The sequence below is a fragment of the Oryzias latipes genome, chromosome 21, assembly GCF_053564925.1.
Source record: "Oryzias latipes strain Hd-rR chromosome 21, Olatipes_Hd-rR_3.1".
Classification (NCBI taxonomy): Eukaryota; Metazoa; Chordata; class Actinopteri; order Beloniformes; family Adrianichthyidae; genus Oryzias; species Oryzias latipes.
In genome coordinates this window covers 34,760,256-34,764,711 of record NC_136257.1, presented here as the reverse complement: position 1 = coordinate 34,764,711, position 4,456 = coordinate 34,760,256, and positions in this window count along the sequence as shown.

Sequence of the window (4,456 nt, the reverse complement as noted above, 5' to 3'; positions counted from 1 at the left end):
GTCACCCCCCCACTCCTCCCCCGTCTGGCCCTCCCCCCTCTGTGATTCTCCACCCGTCTGTCTTCACCTCCACCTCTTCCTTTAATGATGCCACTGTTTATTCGTCCTGAAGCTCTGAAATTAACCTGAAATCTGAGTCCGCATGCAGACGTGCACGTGGCCCGCAGCCCGACGGGCTGCACGCTCCTCCTCAGCCCCCACCCTTCCAGCTGAGTCCCCCCCCCCGAGGGCATCATGGACACAGGTCTGCCCTGGAGGAGGACGAACCGAAGCGGAGCGTCTTCTGGACTCTGCTGTCACTCAACAATCAGAGGACCTCATGGCGTCGGACCGAGGAGGAAGCTGAACTGTACCCATCTGAGGTCGCCCCCCCCTCGGGCCCCCGACCGCCGTCATGTGGTCATGGATCACTGCATGGGGTGACAGTAAACTTTTAGCTTCCCATTTCTGCAGAATTCCCTTAGGTTGACCCTTAACCTCTGGAGTGGAAGCTAAAAACCTGAACTTGCGCCTCGTCTGGCTTCGGGGGGGTGAATATAAAGTATTTCCAAACAAACTGACCCCCAAACCTCATGGATGATGTCATGAGGTTTGTCCTCATGACATCATCCAGTCTGTGCAGGTTTGATGTGACAACAGCTGACAGTAGATTCTGCTTTCTTTTATTTTGAAGTCGGAGGCTCTTCCTCTGTTTCCTGTCTGACTCTTTCAGTCTGGAGGGTTCACTGCAGAGGTTCAGCAGCTTCCTAGAGGACATTTTCAGGACACGTCCCGACCGGCATGGAGACAGAGTCACAGAATTCCACCAAACTGAGCATTCTTCAATGAATCTGAAATAGCCTCATGTCTGGATGTTTGTCTGTGTGACCCAGAACCAGGTGGCCCACGGGCCCACAGGGGTTCTGGAGCACTGACCTCCGGTTCCTGACGTTCCCTCTATGGTTCCAGGTGTGTTTGTGTTTAAACCAGCAGTGTTGGAGACAGATTCTCTCTCTTGTTGAAACAAAGGACAGAAGAACCACTTTGAATTGATTTAAGGTGGAAGTTTCAGGATCTCCTTAGCCCCCCCCCCTCCCCCCCTCCCCCAGCATAATGCAGCGTTAGCTAAAAGCAGAGGAGCTGCTCAGCCTGAGCGCGAGGCGGATCCAGGTGTCGTTTATCAGCGCTGCATTAGTGCTGCACCTGCAGGGAGGTGTCAGAAGTGCTGAATAAGTCACAGGCTCCACCTGGAAGCGTGTCTGCTGCGGCGTGTGCAGCTCTGCATCTTCTTCACACCTTCAGCTGAGCGCCGTCCCCGCCTCAGACGGCGCCGGAGACGAGGAGCGGCGGCGTTTCTGAGACGCGGGAAAATGGATTCTATTAATAAGGAGGTGTGATGGTTTTCACATGTTCTCCATCAGAGAGCTCCACGCTAGAACGGAGCGCCACCCGCCGCCACAAAAGGAGGCGTCAAAGAAAAGCTTTTCGACTTAAATGAGGTGGGGGCGGGGGGGTACCAAAGATAGTTCTGGTTCTGTGGAGAAACTGATTTATTCAAAGCAATAATGGAGGAGGTCAGAGGTCAGCTCTCTTCCAGACTTCTCACTTCTTCACATCTGAGATTTTGTTTTCTGCCTGAATCTTTCATTTTCTTGGTGGGGGGGGGGGGGGGGGGGGGGTTAAAGTTTGCAGGAGGAAGCCTCAGTGTGAGCGTGGAACATCAGCAGGGAGCAGATGGAAACGCTGAGGTTCCATGAAGACGACATCACGAGCAGATCCATCAGCACGGCTCTGTGTGCAGAAGTGTTGGGGGGGGTCTCAGTAAACAGCTGATGAATCCAAAAATGGATGAAGGTGAAAGACGCAGAACCACCAAATCCTGGATCACAGACGGAAAAACGGAGAATCCAACCCAACGGCAGCTCTGACTGAAGTCTGATTTCCCTCTGAATAATCTGATGTAGAAGCTGTTAAAAACCAAAGTCACCTCCAGGTCAGCTTATAGCTGAGTGGGGGCTTTTAAGGACCTGGGGGGGGCTGTATCTAGTAATCTATCTGAGCTTTTAGCGTGTTTGCTGTGGTTTCCACTCCTCTCTGCTCCTCGCAGCGCAGCGCGCCTGTCAGTCAGCGGGCGGCGTGGAAAACCTGTCAGCAGACGGAGCGGCCCGGACCCTGAACTCCTTTTCTCACTGATGGGGGGTCACGATAAGGAACAGACTCACATGGATGTGGCACTTTGGGGAGAACTTCTCATCCACCTCTCTCCAGCTGCACCTTCCAGAGTGTCATTCCATCAGGAATGGATGAATTCATGTTATTTTATCATCCTGGAGGAAAGTTCAAGTCCTTCAGCTGTTTTCACACACGTCACCATGGAAACACGCCACGCCATGAAAGAAACATGTTATTGAAATATCACATGAAAAGTTCCCTTAGAGTGTTTTGTTGTTCACACCCCTAAAGCACAACTTCTCCAGCTGCTGCTCCCTGTGGGGGGCGCCACAGAGTCAATCATCCTTCTCCTCTGCGTCCTCCTTCATCCATGAACCTCCTTGGTCTTCCTCTTTCCTTGTATCTCCATCCTTCCACCAGTCTCCTCCTGCGTCTCTGCATGGATCTCCAGAACATCCATGATCCATGATCCCTCCTGGTCCCTCCCATGTTGTGGTGTTGTTGGTGGGACCGTCCTGAGAGGCGCAGCTGCAGAAGAGGCTAAAGGAAGGAGCTTAACCACGGACTCCTCTTTGCTCCCACTCAGGGATGTGCAGACTAAACATGGCAGAAGATGAAGCCTTAATTCTGGAGGGTAGCAGCCTCTCATTCAGACCTTCAGAATCGGATTCAATGACTGTCTGTGGAACAGGAAAACAGGACATCAGAGGAACCCGTTTAGTTCTGGTCATGCCTCAGATTGGACAGGATTGGTCCTTCAGAGCATTCTCGGTCATGGTGTCAGGTCCTCGCTGGTTGCTCCTCCTCTGTGGTTTTTTGTTAGCGTTTCATTTATTTGCTGATTATAGAACCGTTGTCTGAGGTTCTCCTTCCTCTGTGGGGGGGGGGGGTCAGACTCTGAGCTCTTCATTTCAGACTCACAGATCCTGAACATGGACTGTATCAGAGAACTGGACTGAGTGATGTCATCCATGGATAACTGTTCACTTCCAGCTCCAACCAAAGGAGGTCACTTCAGTCGCCATTTCTACGTCATGAAGATGTCGCCATGACGGAACCTGACGACATCAGTAAGCAGTGATTGGTCCGAGTCAGACCAATCACTGAGCTTGTTGGACGGCCACATTTCCACTACTTAAAAGCAGGCTACAGGAAACCTGTCAATCAAACGTGGGGGCCAGCAGACTCCTCCTGCTTTTACTGAGGCATCTCATTGGTCAACGTATGACTTGAATAACTTGACCTACAGAAGTACGTCAGCATACATGCACAGGCTGCTGTCAGCACGCACATCACCCACGAGAGAGCGGCGAGAGAATCTCCTGATCTCCATTTGGCCCTTGATAGTTCCACGTTCGCCGTGACATCACTGACATCAAAGCTGGAGTTTCCCCAGAGCTAACGTGGAAGTGAAGACGGCGTTGATCAGAGACTGTGGTCACAACACAAGCATCAGGAGGTGTTGGAAGTGGGCGGGGCTCTTTGACCTCACCTGTCATGGCTCTGCTTAGTGAAACTTCATCCAACCCCCCCGGAGAATCAGCCTCATCAAGCCTGGGGCGGCAGCGCTGCTTATCTGAGAGCTGAGAGATGCTCAGGATGATCCCAGCAATCATGAGACGCTCCCCGAGCAGCGGCGCTCCAAGTGCTGATTACTTTCATTACTGAGGAGTAATTAGCGCCTAAAGAGGGAAAGGTGCGTTCAGAGACGTGATCCCTCGGTGGGTTTAAAGAGTTCCTTTAATCTCTGTAGAGTTAGGATAAACGGAGGCGTCTCACAGGGCGAGGGCCCTTATCAGCGCAGGAATCACATGTGAAGCCCATCTTCTACAAATATTGGACATCACAACAATAGCAGCAGTAATTACCCCCTTCTTCAGAACGCTAATGCTTGTGTCATGAAATTCAGGACCAGATTCTGGTTCCTGAGCGGACCACGGGTTCTGTGCCACGACTTCAGATGGCCGGAGTTTGTGCGTCTCCTGGCAGCGTGACCGGAGGAAGGTCAGCTCTGCAGGAGGAAGTGCCTCTGCAGGAGGAAGTGCCTCTGCAGCGTTTTTACCCTTTCTGTTAGTTTTAAAGCTGGACTTTATCACAGATCCTCTGCAGACGCTCCGATGGGCCCGTCTGGTTCCCAAAGCCCAGGTCAGAACAGAACAACACACTGACCATGGGACACAATCTACATTCCTGCTCCTGTTTATCAAAGCTGGCAGAACAAATATGCAGAAGTAAACAGAAATGAGCTCCCAGTCAGAACCAGGCTTCAGAAAGAAGAAACACAAACCAGGAAGAGGCAGGAAGC